Here is a 16,145-nt window from a genome sequence, read left to right as displayed (position 1 = left end):
TGTCGGACAGAAGCTGGGAGTGCATGGCAGGGAATGGACCACATGATGACTGCTTGTTCTGTTCACTCCCTCTGAACTATCTGACACTGGCCACTGTCAGAAGACAGGACACTGGGCTAGTTGGACCTATGATCTGAGTCAGTATGACCATTCTTGTGTTAATCAGTTAAAATTTAAGTGCTAGACAGGCAAACAAATTCTTGTAGGTTACACTTCTGCTCATTAGCAGATCTCAATTACAGTCAAGGAACTTGAGACTAGATAAAGTCTATTGTGAGGAATGCCAGCAAAATTATTAGTAAAGCAGTCTGGGTCACTCAAATGGACAATTCAACAGTCCTAATTTTTCCTGTGCAAAATGATTCAGTTACAGTTACAGCAAGCTATACCTTTTTATAACAATTATTAACAAATGAATTTTCCACTCTAACCCTTGTATTAAAGTAAGAAATTACTGTAGGTGCAGCTGTCTAAGCCTAAGGACTTTATTCTTCAGTGTTGTCTTCAAGTCGTCATTATCAAATCCAAGTCGAGTCTCAAGTCACTACAGTTCAAGTCTCAAGTTGAGTCTCGAGTCCCTAAAGTCACTCCCGAGTCAAGTCCCAAGTCGAGTCTCAAGTCTTAATTTAAAAAATGTCAAGTCACTTTTGTACAAGCCATCGATATCGGCATTTTCGGACAATTTTTTCACCAAGTTGATTTAACAAAATTAGCAAGTCTCGAGTCTAAAGTCACAAACAATGAACCGGAGTCAAGTCTCAAGTCGAGTTATCTAGGCGACTTAAGTTGGACTCAAGTTCAAGTCGTGGGACTCGAGTCAACTACTCTGATATTATCACCCTTAGCTTCATGATTTTTATAGGTCACTAACATCAGATAGCCTTCGATTGACTTGCCAGTCAAGCCATATAAAGGTAGTTTAGACACACCTCCTTATTCACCAAGGAAAATAGCGAAAAACTAATGTAGCTAGTGTGAATGCTTGTTAGAAACAGAGTGTGTGTGGGAGGAAAATTACAATTTCCACATGTTCAAAGTTGGGAAATGAGAGAAGAAATAAGTACCAAGAAAACAAAAGCTTGCGCTTATTTTTCTCCCCAAACAATAAAGCAACTTTGCGTGTCTGGTAGGTAGTACAAGTAAACAGTACTCCCAATCTTCAACATGCTGTTACAGATTATTTAAAACCTAATTCAGAGTGGTTACTGTTTACCAAGACAATTTTGTCATACATAATATCCAAGATTTCTGAAGTTGCCTTCCCATTTACCTTAATCATTGGAGAAATTGAAAGATAATATCTAGAATTATATAGGCATATTCTTCAGTTTAACAATAGTATTTTAGAAAGCACATTATTCTTATTATGTGTCCACTAGCAAACAAAATGAGCCAGGCTATACCTAGAAAATATTGTTTGGGATATCTGAAAAAGCTTAAATCTCTATCTTCTAATGAAATTATTAGGTTATGATGTTTAATTTGAAACCCAAAACAGTTTGCAGATTATTTGCAGGACAGGGAGATAACCTTGTAACTCAAATATAGGAAGAGAAGAACTCATTTTGGTTGCATAACTGCATTCTATGAAATTATAAATTCAACTTATTTGGTAGATAAGATCACTCAGATTCACACTGACCTATCCTATCCACACTGTCTCCTTGGTAGCAAAATCATGTCTATTGGTGACAATGCAGAGCTTCCTCAATGTAATATTATTTATATTTCAGGTATTTACAAGGTGCTTGGAACACTAATATCTGAGGGCTGATGATGAAACCTAAAAGTCCAGAACAAATGGTATTTTTTTCTCTGTTGTTCTTTACCACTTCATTAAGAGCACTGTAAGTTAGGATTATATCTTTGAATTCTGTTCTTAAATTAATGAAGAATTAATCAGTTGATAAAGCAGAGGCAATGTCTTCACACAATTTTTATGTATGGGCTACCATATGCTGCACGAAATCTCAGTTTTCTTGTGACACCTATATCTTTCAGGCTCTGGTATTAGAGAGTCAGTTTAGCATGAGGAATACTGGCCCTCTCTTGAGAAAAAGAAATACAGTTGCCTGGTAAGGAAGTCATTGATGGAAAATACCTCAATACAGTAGCAATTTTTGAGTTAATTATTCATGGAGTGGTGATGAGTCCAGCCAAAACCTATGGTTTCTCACCAACTTGATGATCTGTGGTCACTGCCATTGGTAACTGGTGAGGTCTGAGTCTTGACAAGTAATTCAAATATTTTCCCTTATTTGCACCATTTCAGTTTTTTGAAGAGGAATTTCAGTTACTGTTTCTCTCTGAGATTCTGAAGATACCAGAGCACATGCAAGTTGTAACATGCAAGTTAGACACTTTCCTGTCTCGTCTGGTTAAGGATAACCATATCTTTGAAGACATTCTGGAATCAATCATTAATATTTTGTTGCTGGAAAACAAGATTCCAGCATCTATTAAGGAAACAGTTGTAACATCCTGGCTCAAGATGATCTCCTTCTTCTGGCTCTGCTCAATGGCAGGCATCAATTCTGATTCTGTTATATCAGCAATCTATAACATGACTATGAAGTTTTACTGAAATAATGATAGTACCTCTCTTTCTTAGTAAGATCCTAGATGATCTTGTTTATCTGCACTAAGGATTCTCTCTTGATAGCACAAGTTTAAATTTTGCCATCCTCTACTGTTAGGGAGGTATGCGATGCAGTGTCTTCAGAATATGGATGACAGCAATTTATACCTCCATTTCATCTAATCCATCCAGTACTATGCACTTCAGTCATAACAGTGCCCAATCAGGAGTGGGACACTGAAGAGACTCAACTTAGATTTCAGCGAGGTCATGCTTATTTGGCTGGGTGACGTGATCAGAAGACATTAAGGAGATCTTGTGATCATCCGGTGTGAATTACAGGTTCCCCCTGGTTTCCTCAATCCTGAGATGAGATGAATGTGGTACAGCACAAGTTAGAGAGCTTTGGCACACACTATAGTAACTTACATTTTTAGCTCTGGAGGTCCACAGTTTAATCTCCAGCCAGCCAAGACTTCAGACATCAGAATTACATGAGAAAACAAATATGGGATATACCTCACATTTGTTACTCAGCTTAACAACACGGGTATTTTACTGATTCTTAGCTGCTGTTCAGGTAGCAGTGGCTGTCAAGAATGTATTTTATCATCTGCATTCTACAAAGTAGGTACAGTATTGATATAGTATCAGGGGGTAGCAGTGTTAGTCTGAATCTGCAAAAGTGGCAAGGAGTCCTGTGGCACCTTATAGACTAACTGAAGTGTTGGAGCATAAGCTTTCGTGGGCAAAGACCCACTTCGTCAGATGCATGTAGTGGAAATTTCCAGAGGCAGGTATAAATATGCAGGCCAGAATCAGGCTGGAGGTGATGAGATGGATCCAATCAGGGAGGATGAGGCCCACTTCTAGTAGCTGATCTGGAGGTATGAATTCCAAGAAAGGAGAAGCTGCTTTTGTAGTTAGCAAGCCATTCACAGTCTTCGTTTAATCCAGAGTTGATTGTGTCAAACTTGAACATGAACTGTAGCTCTGCAGTTTCTCTTTGAAGTCTGGTCTTGAAGTTTTTTTTGCTCCGGGATGGCTACCTTTAGATCTGCAATTGTGTGTCCAGGGAGATTGAAGTGTTCCCCTACAGGTTTTTGTATCTTGCCATTCCTAATATCTGATTTGTGTCCATTGATTCTTTTACGTAGGGACTGTCCAGTTTGGCCGATGTATATAGCAATGGGGCATTGTTGACACATGATGGCATATATTACATTAGTAGATGTGCAGGAGAATGAACCAGTGACAGTATGGCTGATCTGGTTAGGTCCTGTGATGGTGTTGCTGGTGTATAGATGTGGGCAGAGTTGGCACTGAGGTTTGTTGCAGGGATTGGTTCCTGAGTTCGAGTTATTATGGTGCGATGTGTAGTTGCTGGTGAGAATATGCTTCAGGTTGGCGGGTTGTCTGTGGGCAAGGACTGGCCTGCCTCCCAAGGCCTGTGAAAGCGAGGGATCATTGTCCAGGATGAGTTGTAGATCACTAATGATGCGTTGGAGAGGTTTTAGCTGAGGACTGTAGGTGATAGCCAGTGATGTTCTGTTGGTTTCTTTCTTGGGCTTGTCCCGTAGCAGGAGGCTTCTGGGTACACGTCTGGCTCTGTCAATCTGTCTCCTCACTTCCTCATGTGGGTATTGATATACTTATAAGTACTGATATATTTATTTAACTAAGGCAACACTATTCAAACTGTTTAGAAATTACAATTAGTGCAGAATGTGATTGTTTATTACATGGTATTTCCTGCAAGGGAGTGCTTGATATGATATTTGGCTGCAATTTTTATTGTTGGCTTTGATCTGTAAAGTGTCTGTAAATGGTTTGTGTCCAGGCTAATTTAGATATGTGCTCTTTCCTCATATCACTCCACAGTAGCTGTGATCAAAGAAGATGTGAAATCTAAAAGCACCTCTGGTTTAAAGAGCAAGGAACTGGTTCTTGAACCAAACTCACATCTCACCTTAGTGACATTCAGGTGGACCTCATGTTCATTTGTTTTTCCAGATATTTTAAGGTTGAGGAATGGGAAGGTAATAATTAAGTATATTTTTTTTGGGGGGGGGGGGGAAGAGGAGTTATGCAGAGAGATCTGGTTGTCTTCTGGACTAAGGTGTCTCTTTTATGGTATTTTTCATCTATTAAGATACATTTTTGATAATGTTAGGACTAAGTTATATGTAATGATTCTGCAGTATCGAGATCTCTAGATGGGCACTTTTATACACTGAAATTGATTAATAATACAAAAGTTCAAGGCCAAAAAGTTACTTCCTCAGGTGTCAACTTTTACAGAAATTATAAGGATGATAAGACTGCTGAGTTTGCCACAGTGTACTATCATTTGGATCAATTCTATGTTTTCTATATATATATTTTTTCCATTTACGGTCAACATGCCAACTGAAGCAATGTTAGACCTCAACTTGTGTGTATTTTAACTTATTTCTGAATCTAATAAGCTTTCCTAATTTGCCCAATTGATGATAATTTGCAAGATATTCTATACAGGCATTTTTTTCCTCAATAGAAGAATTGTCATGTGCCACTGATTAAAACGTTCCTGTGACACATTTACTTCAGAACTTCATTAAAATATATTTTTGTGTCTGTATCAAAACACTATGACCTTTTCTAAAAATTACATTTTGTATATGCAAAAATGTAGAAAACACAATGTAAACCTGGTTTCTATGTCTCCTTTATGAAGGTGTTGAAGTTGCAGGAGAGTCCATTCCTCCATCTCCCCCCGACCACTTAGAGAGAGGTGCAGGGAAAATGTATACAAACTATAGAAATGTAGGCTAGAGTAGACCTTGAGAGGTTATCTAGTTCATACCATGCACTAAGGCCAGACCAGATACATCTAAGATCATCCCTAACAGATGTTTTCCAATGACCTTTTATAAAAGTCTCCAATTACTGGTATTCCATAACATCCCTTAGTAACTTATCTCAGTACTTAAGAACCTTAGAGTTAGGAAGGTTTCCTAATATCTACTTAACTTTCCCTTGCTGCAGATTAAATGAACATGGGAAACAACTGATCACCATCTCCTTTAAAAAGTGCCTTATCTGAAGATAAATCTGGTTTGCCTTGCAGCCTCCTTTTCTCAAGACCAGTGGTCTCCAACCTTGTGAACCACAAAATCACTTTTTCAATTTAAGTGAAATGTAAGATCTACCTCAAACCCAAACACCCTTGCTCCACTTCCTTCCCACCACTTCTCCAACACCTCACCCTGCTTACTCCATCCTCACTCACTTTCCCCAGGCCGGATAGGGGTTGGGGTGCAGGTTCCGGTTTTGGGCTAAGGGGTTTGGAGTGTGGGAGGGGCTCCCAGCTTAGCCCAGAGTCAGGGATTGGGGTCCAGGAAGAGTTTCAGGGTGTAAGCTCTGGGGAGGAAGGTGGTTGCAGGAGAACTCACGCCTGGGGCAGGAGGATGAGTGCAAAAGGGGGTTCAAGAAGTAGGCTTTGGCAGGGTGACATTTAACTGAGATAGCTTCTGGGTGATGGAGCAGTGGGGTTAAGCCAGGCTTACTCCTGCCCTGGCCCTACACTACTCCTGAAAGCAGCTGACATTTACAGCAATGGCTCCATGGCACCATGTGCTGCCCCACGTGGGCACTGAGCCCACAGCTTCCACTGGCCATGGTTCCCCATTATTGATCAATGGGAGGAGTAGTGCCTGCTCTGCTTTTCCAGCAATTACCACATGAGGGCAGGTGACAGGAGTCAATGACCTCTCAAGGTCCCTTCCAACTCTACGAGATAGGTATATCTCAAATTTTTAAAAAATCTGGCCTGTGGACGCTGGGGGAGCCCCAGGCAGGTTCCCCTGCTTGTCCTGCAGTCCTGCACACTGCTCAGAAAAGTGGCTAAGGGGCCTTTTCGCTTTAAAAACTGTTGGGGGGGGGGGAGGAAGGGAGGGAAGGCTTCAGGCATAACTCCCATCTCTAGCACAATCCCATTATGCAACTTCTGGCCAGAAACTGACCAGTGGGAGCCGAAGAGCACTAGCTCTCTCCCCTCTGGTTCAGTTATTCACACAAGCACATGGCTGAGCAGCCTGTGCAGGCATTAGGAAGGCAGGCTGGCTGGCTGAGAAACTTGTCAAGCTCTTCAAGCATTTAGCTCTGCAGGCAGGCTGGTTGAGCTTCTGGCTGGTAAGTCTGGCCAGAGCCTGCCTCGGGCACCCTATCCCTTCTCTTCCCCAGACCTCTGCCATTCCCCACTCAACATACATAAACCCTCTGCCCCCACTCCTGCACCCATACTCCCTCCCAGAGCTGGCATCCAAATGTCCTGCCCAGATCACAATCCCCTTTTACCTTTGGTCACATTCCAAAACCCTGCACCCCAGTCATCTCTAGGTCACAACTGCCTCCTTCACCCAGACTCCACTCTCCCTCCTGTACCCTTAGTCCCTTACCTCAAGCTCCCTTTTGCATCCAACCTCTAACCCAGACCCCATACCTCCTCCAATAATATCATGGAAGAGAGAGGCCCTGGACAACTTTCCAAAATCTTGGAATGCACCCCCCCCCCCCCCATCAAAAATGATTGCCCACCCTGATATAGAACTTCAGTCGCCATGTCCAAATGCTTCTGTCCTTACAGAGAAAGACATTACTTGAGACACTTGTGGAAAATTTTTAGGAAACTATGAACTCATTTTACATAGGCTACCCATAGTCATGATATGATCATAATAGTTGAGAGCTACTCATAGGTCACAGTTGAACAAAGGTGAAAGACTAATGATGAAAGATTCTATATCCTCTTACCAATTCTCAAACAACCAATCACACCAGTTTAGCATTTATGATCTTCTATTTAAAACCAACTCTTTTTGTTGTTACCAAAACTAACTCAGCCTAATTTATGACAGCTGACAAGATGATCGTTCATGACATATTATCCGGCTATCTGAGGCATTATACTCATACAAAAATGTTGATGTTTGTCTGAGATAATGAAGCATTAACAACATTTATCTGTATACACTCACAGGATTGATTTTTCACATAATTTGGAAAATGTCCTTTACTTAGTGAGGCCAGGAGTCGGGGAAATAACAAAAATAACTTTCTCTTTCTTAAGCAAAACATTTTTTATACATACACATCTTTTAAAGGACTTACAAGGCAGGTAGGTATAGGTTACAAAACTCTGTTGTTACTGGAATAATTCCATTGAATTAAAGTTGTTATTGAAACATCCTCAAACTACTGAAGTCACCAAATAAATAAAAGAAAGATGTTTTGTAAAGATTGCAGAACTTAAATGTCTGTTTTCCTCTTATTATAATTACATACAGGACAAAAAAAACATCAAAGAAAAGGAAAAAACTGTCTAGTTAAAGTTATCACTCTGTTGTAAATTTTGTTTATACCTCACATAAAATGATCTACCTATGATCTCCATGATTTGTGTAAAACAGCCAAACCTGTGTCATTTAAATAATTCTTTGTAGGTATCTCTTCACAAAAAGATCAAGGAAAATAGATGTGGTCACAAAACTTTTAAAAGCACTCAATTAAGGGTCGGAGACATATAAAAGTTGTTGATAACTGCCATTAAGGGTTCTCAAGAGCTACAGTACTGTACTTTGAAAAGAAAGGTATGGTAATCTAATTAAAAACTATTACCATGCACTATAAAACACAATTACAATATGCCATATTATACATGACTGGCTGGGGTGAAGGTACTATAAAGGCAGAATTACTGTATGACTATTACCTACAAAGAAATATTAAAATATCTCTATATAAATATATAGACAGAGTTATAAACCAAGGAATACAAACTGGTAGGATATGTAGAACAGAGGAAAGAATAGACCCAAATAAATAACAGTGTAATATATTTACCAAGTAATAATGCAAACTAAAGAAGAATAAATCAGATATGAGGAAAGAGACATTGTCTGCTATAGAAGTTGTTGAATTTTGAGCAAGAGAATATTTAATTTAGAGAAACAAATCTCTCTGCCTTTCCCCATTACTAATAAGTTTGTGACACAAAAATCACTCATCTAAACCAAATTGTATACAAGAATCCCTGGGTAAAAAGTTCCATTAAACTATCAGACAGAGATTAAACCTGACTTTTTAGGACTGAGTGCAATCTAGTGGTTGCGAATCAAGACTTTTTCTATTGCTGTCTTTGCCATTGCTTTACAAACACATGCAACTTTGATCAAATCCCTCAGATTATCTATTAGCAGGCCTGCCAAAACGTATGTGCACGCAAAGGGAACAGTTGCCCCAGGGCCTGGAGATTCATAAGGGTCTGGGGCTTAGCTGCTGCCAAAGTAGCCGTGGTGGCAGCTGAAGCCCCAAGCCCATTAAATCACTGCTCGAACACCATGCCACATGCTCTGCTGGGATGGAGAGGGGCATGCCGCACTCCAGGCAGCATTAAGGGCCAGCTGCCCTTAACCCTTCCTCTTCTGCCTTTGGTCCTGCTGAAGCACAGAGCTGGGTACCTCTCCCTTTGCCCACCAATTGCGAGGCCTAATTAATTCTTTCCAAGTGCTCTGAGAGTCTCATATTAAATGTTCTGTGTAAATGTGAAAAAACATCAGTATCACATACAATTGCAATGTAATAAAAGCAGTTGATCCCACAATCAACTGTATAAGAACTATGAATTAACAGACTCTTTAAAACAATCAGTTGTGGAGTCAAGCAGAATACAATAACCTGACTGAATTATGGAATTAATTTAAACATTAGTGGATCGATTTTAAGTTTTTGAGGCATTGGTAAGACATCATTAAGAAACTTCTGGTCACCGACATTTAAGAAAGATGAATTTAAATGTGAACAAAGCAAGTGAAGAGCTTTTAGGATGATCATAGACAATCAGTCTTATGAGAACAGACTGGAACAGCTTGCATTGTTTACTTGTGCAAAAAGACAGAGTATGATTGCTCTCTATGAATACATGGGGTGGCGGGAGCTAGAATAACAAGGACTGTGACTGTTGTGAAAAGATATTTAAACTAAAGGTCAATAGTGACACAAGAGCAAATGGGTATAAAATGGCCAGGAACAAATGGAGGATGGAAATTAGAAAAAGGTTTCTAATCTTTTTCTAACCTTCTCAGAGAGAAGTCCTGAAATAGGCTTCCAACAGGAGTTGGGGAGGGGAGAGGGGGAAGTTAAGTAGTTTATGGAAAGCTGATCATATTCATGTGTACAACTGTACAATAGAATCGTGAAGATGGCGGGAGCCCTGGAGCTCACTTCCAATTTATGTCTTATGTTCCATAACTCATGCTTCAAAGATTCACCCAGCCAACGGCAGGGCACAGGATTATATTCTCAACCCAATGTATTTTGGGAGCTTATTTTTATCTCCTTCTGAAGGATAGGTGATGACGAAAGTATCGATGGGACATTACTGGTGGTGGGTTAAGGCTCTGAAGTGGCACTGAGCATTCTCTCTCTCTCACTCACTCACTCAAGTGCTTGGCTGAATAGTTCTTGCTCTCATACTCAGGGTGTAACTAGTTGCTGTATGTGGGGTTTGGAAGCAACTTCGATGCACAACTTCTCCATTAAGTAACCTAATTATTTTTAACCCAGTTATACTTTTGGCCTTCACAGTCTCTCATGGCAACCTTTTCCTCACGTTGATTGCACCTAGTAATTTCATTGGGTGACCCCGGCTCTCATGTTATGTGAAGAGGTGAGTAACACTTCCTAATTCATTTTTTTACACCATTTGCAATTGTATAGACCTCTTATATCATCACTTAATCATTTCTTATCTAAAGCAAAACAGTCCAGTACTTCTGAATCTATGTTCATATGGAAGCCATTCCATATCCCTACTAATTTTGTTGCTTTTTCTCTGTACTTTTCCCAATTCTAACATCTTTTATTGAGACCAGAACGGCACAGGGTGGTGTGTGGGCACTGGGTGGTGTTGGTGGCTTGGACCAGAGAGGTGGTGAACAGATGATTTAATGGTCCTTTCTGACCTTAAGCTCTATGAGTTAATTGTAACAACAAACCTACACATTTATGACTTCTTGACATTCCTTCCATCCCTACATTTTAGTGATTCTTTGTATTATTGTGGAATTATATGTAACGTCTCTGGAGAGACGACTTGACTAATGTAAAACCAGGGAAGTGTTTTGAGCTTCAAAGAATTATTTGAAACAATGTGAACTTTTAAAGTTAAGCAGGTTTCCCAGGAACTGTCTAGAGGGAAGTGTATGCAAATGTAAATCCTCCAGTTATGCAAAAACCCAGACTTTTGAAGCTGGGCCCTGAGGAGAAACTCATCGTCTATGAATTACTTATCCCAGATCAAAGACCCAGGATTCGTAAAGGAGGAACCAAACTTTTCATGAATGTGCTTCTTCTGAGCTAACAGCTGTTGTGAACTTTTGACCATAGTAAAACACCCTGATGGGGTTTGAAGGTCTGTTCACCTGCTGGAGACCTTGTTGGGAGTTGGGGCGATCTCTGACATGCTGATTAGCATGCTTGTATATTCTGTACTTGTTTTAAATATGTTTTCTATTCAATGCTTTCACCATCGGAATAAATGTGCTTGCTTAGAAAAAGCTGTGTGGTAATTTAATTGTAGAGAATTACACTGTATCCTGAGTGAAAACATAAGGCATCTTACACTCCTTTACAGCCTTCAGTAAAAGTCAGCAAAAGGATGATTCAGCTGCTCTTTATAGGAAAAGCTAGCATATTTTTTACACTATATATTCAAACATGCCCTAGATCCAGTACTAACAAAATATTGTTTAGTTCAGAAACCCATAATAAATACAGCAACAGAATGTTACCTCTATAGCTTTTTTAAAAAAACAAACAAACATGGCACTTACTGGACAGCAATTCAATTAACTTTTGTAATCAAAATATCAGTGCTGTTCCTTTAATGTACTAAAAGCAGGCCTTTTAAACATTTATCTTGGCTTTGATATGGCACACGTTAATTAACCTATAATAATATGAACACTTTCGGATATTTTCATGTTTTTGTCCAGCACAATTAAGTAGGCAAATAATCCTGTTTTCATCAGCTAAATTGAGGTATCCTGTTCAATGATTTAGCATATAAAAGCCTTCAGCAAGTTAGAAAGACCAAATAAGAAAACACTCTGAAAGCACAACAAAGTTACAATTCCTGAAATGTAATGGAACAATCCTGCTATTTAAAGTGCAAAGTCTAAAGAGTATCAGAGGGGTAGCCGTGTTAGTCTGAATCTGCAAAAGCGATGAGGAGTCCTGTGGCACCTTATAGACTAACTGAAGTGTAGGAGCATAAGCTTTCGTGGGCAAAGACCCACTTCGTCAGATGCGTCTAAAGAGTGAAAGTTAAAAAAGGAAAGTGTGTTAAGAATGTGATTAAACATACAAATGGTGTGAAAAGCAGCAACGACATCAGTGGGCTAAGCTTAGTCAATCTGGAGTACTTACAATTACTAAGGTCTATATCAAACAATTTCAATGACTATGGCATAGCCTGGGTAGTTGTTCTCTACACCTTAAGGATGAACATGCCTCCTAGGAATCAAAAGAAAGAACCTGTCACTAATGGAGAAAGAGGCTGGCAGCTGAGCTTGGTTAAAGAAGGAAGGACTTAAATATGAAACATTTGGGCTATTGTAGAGGTCTATGCTCCTTAAGAGGCACATTTAGCCTGGTACTTGGAGGATCATTGTAGGGATAACATATTAATGTATTAAAAATGTGATTCCCCCAAATGCAAGTGACTCCCCATAATTTGTTCCCCACAACTTAAAGTGTTTAGATTTATTAGGATTCTTCTTCTTATTATTACTATTTGTTAAGATTGTTAAATGTTTAGATTAATGATTATTATTGCCCCTTTAGAATATAATATATTAGGTCATGTAACTTAGAACTGTTAAGAATATAATCCTAACTGTTAAGAATATAATCCTATGTAGCCAGAAACAGTCCCCCCCCCCCGTGCTCCAGGGCATGCTCAAGCTTGTGCAAGGGGCTGCTTGAAATTGACACTGCAGAGATACATTGTAAGGATGCATTGTCAAGCCACCAACTCTGCTATGGGAGCCAAGCTCTGTAATTAACTAAGGGCATTGTTACATAATTCACGCCTGTTCTCTTTAAAACATTGTAACTTTACTCAGCACTCAGAGAATGTTTTAAGCAATACCACCCAGAAACTTTTGTAACTACAACTTTTATTATTATACAAAATACTGTATGAATGTATGAGAGTGTGCTTGGACGATGAATGAATGGTTCTGAGAAGTGCCAGCCTGAGAATACAGCAACAAAGGGCTGAAGAAGGCCTCAGGTGCCAGTGCAACCAAAAGGTGTCAAGTGGAGAAAACCAAGTACTGGAGGTCCACCCGATGAGATCACTGACGAGCACCTGGCAGCCACTCTGGAGACATCAGCATGATGCAGCAATTTCCATAGACTGGCATAGGAAGAAATTCCTATAAGAACTGGACTAAAAAACTATGGAATCAGAGTCCAAGGTTCTGCTGCCAGCCCACCAGGAGCTTCAGATACGCATCTGATCAGGACTTCGCTCCCCACTACCATCACTTGTGTACAGAATACCTGGCCAGTATTCTGTCACAAGCAACTTCCAGGCTGGTAACTATACACAGAACTTGAATGAATGGATGTATGAATGAATGGTTATATATATAAGTGTATAAGGGTTAAGTAGTGATAGGAATAAGTAGTTAAACAACGTTGTTTGCTTCTATCTTTTCTTTATTTTTTTTATTATTATCTTTACAATAAATGTGGCTTTTTGCCTTATCCCCCTCATAAGATCCTGCTTGCTTTTATTGGTATAACATCATGTCTACCAGGCTCCGTTCTGAACAGCAAGGGGAACAAGAGATTTACAACTCATTCTATTGCAGTGTTATCAGGACAACTTAGGGTATTTTGTGGTGAATTAACTTTCCCAAAATGCTAAAATAAAACTTTTAAAAACATATGCAATAGTACTGTAATCCCACACATTACAGAAGAACCATAATTGTTCAGTGAAGAGAAAGAAACACTATAAAAAACTTGGAAATAACAGAGGCGCTTAATGACTTCTTTGTTTCGGTTTTCGTCAAGATGATATATGGCGACGGGATGCCAAACATAGTGAATGCTAGTGGAAACGGGGTAGGTTTAGAAGTTAAAATAAATCAACAACTTAAAAGTTACTTAGAAAAGTTAGATATCTGCAAGTCACCAGGGCCTGATGAAATGTATCCTAGAACATTCAAGGAGCTGATAGAGGAAGTCTCTCAGCCTTTAAGCTAACATCTTTGAAAAATCATGGAAATCAGAAGTGATTCTAGAAGACTGGAAAAGGGCATATATGGTGTCCACCCATTAAAAAGGAAATAAGAACAACCCAGGAAACTACAGACCCGTCAGTTTAACTTGTGCCAGGGAAGATAATAGAGCAAGTAATTCATCTGCAAACATCTGGAAGAAAATAAGGTGGTAGGTAATAACCAGCATGGATTTGTAAACAACAACAGCCAGGCCAATCTGACAGCTTTCTTTGATAGGATAACAAGTCTTGTGCTAAAGAGAGAAACAGTGGACATGGTATACTTAAACTTTAGTAAGGCATTTGATATATTTTTGCACGACCTTCTTATCAATAAACTAGGAAAATACAACCTAGATGGGTCTACTATAGGGTAGGTGCATAACTGGATGGATAACCATTCTCAGAGAGTAATATTAATAGCTCACAATCATGCTGGAAGGGTAAAACAAGCAGGGTTGGGCAGGGGTCTGTTTTGGGACCATCTCTGTTCAATAACTTCATCAGTAATTTAGATGATGGCATAGAGAGTACAAATATTAAGTTTGCAGATACCAAGCTGGGAGGGGTTGCAACTGTTTTGGAGCATATGATCATAATTCAAAATGATCTGGACAAACTAGAGAAATGGTCTGAGGTAAAAAGGATGAAATTAAATAAAGACAAATGCCAAGTACTTCACTTAGGAAGGAACAATCAGTTCCACACACACACGATGGGAAGTGATTTTCTAGGAAGGAGTACTGCTGAAAGGGATATATGATCATAGGAGATGACAAGTTAAGCATGAGTCAACAGTGTGACACTGTTGCAAGAAAAGCAAACATGATTCTGGGATGCATTAACAGGAGTGTTGTTAGCAAGACGTAAGAAGTCATTCTTCCGCTCTACTCTGCATTGATTAGGCCTCAGATGAAGTATTGTGTCCAGTTCTGGGCACCACATTTCAGGAAAGATGTGGAGAAATTGGAGAAGATTCAGAGAAGAGCAACAAAAATGATTAAAGGCCTAGAGAACATGAGCTATGAGGGAAAACTGAAAGAACTGGGCTTGTTTAGTTTAGAAAAGAGAAGACTGAGAGGGGACACGATAGCAGTTTTCAAGTATCTAAAAGGGTGTTATAAGGAGAAAGGAGAAAAATTTCTCTCAGCATGGGGTGATACTGGCACATGGGGATCCCAATCCATGGGGGGGACAAGGGTTGGCAGAGTGGAGGTGTGGCATTCACTGCTTTTAGTGCCTAGTCTGCAGGACAGCACCTGGCTTTCCCCTCCCCCTCAGCCAGGGCAGCTCCCAGCACCTCCACTCCAAGCAGGGCAGGTCTCAGCCCCTGTTGGGGTTAATTCTGGAAGAACTTTGTACGTGCAAGTTTAGGGGTGGTGAGGCCTGCATTCTTTCCGCCCTTTCCCCACTACTGATGAGCCAGAAACAAGTCTTTGGGAACATACGCCATTTAAGATAAGCATTGTTGCCAGTATAGCAAGAACAAGTATAAGAGAAGGGTAAAGGGCAAGAACGCATAAACAATTCTGTTTACCCTAACGTACTGATCATGTAAACAAGACCAAAGAACAAGTAGAACTAGATGAGAACCAGATCGATAACTAACAGCTAAGCCCTACATCAGCACGTAATGAGTAACCCCTGGAAATTTCCCAACTGCAAAACAAGGCAAGAGAACTGCATTTAAGGCTGCACCAAAGCACAGCAATTTGGACCTCACTGATGGGCTTTGGCTACTGGCACCTCGGAAGCTGAGACAACCTCCCACTTCATCCACAGCTGACTCGGGATCCCCGGCTAGCAGGAGGGGACGTAAGATATGCAGCTTCTTTGTTATGTTGCCCTTCTAGTTAAAGGTTGCAGCTGTTAGCTGTCAGGAAATCAACTACTTGTGTTTGACAGATACCTGCGTAGCGTCCTTTGTACTTTCAGAACCCAGTGTCAGACTGGAGAATTACTCTTTCCAGCAACAGCCCCTCTGCCCCAGTGCAGGGCAGCTCCCTGGCTCCCAGCAGCTAGGGAAAATGCTGGCTCAGATTTGCCTATTTAAAATAACTTGCAATCCATATGAAAGCACACACATTTAGCAGCAACATAAAAAAATTCATCAGCTGTAACAAAATTGCAACTTTTTACTGATTGTGCTAATTTCAGGTTTTTTCTTCTGTCAATTGGTCTAACGTGCTTTAAAAAGAAAATAAATTAACTCAATCTTTTGAAAAGCCTATA

General features: G+C 39.9%; 1 protein-coding gene across 2 annotated transcripts in view; it reads right to left on the bottom strand.

Annotated features, from left to right (window-relative positions):
- The window catches only part of FBXL17 (F-box and leucine rich repeat protein 17), a 394,310-nt gene that overhangs the window by 135,649 nt on the left and 242,516 nt on the right, over positions 1 to 16,145 (bottom strand). The gene's annotated exons all lie outside the window — the stretch shown is intronic.

Source organism: Pelodiscus sinensis, chromosome 6 (genome assembly GCF_049634645.1).
Source record: "Pelodiscus sinensis isolate JC-2024 chromosome 6, ASM4963464v1, whole genome shotgun sequence".
NCBI lineage: Eukaryota > Metazoa > Chordata > Testudines > Trionychidae > Pelodiscus > Pelodiscus sinensis.
This window is presented reverse-complemented; position numbering and strand designations above follow the sequence as displayed.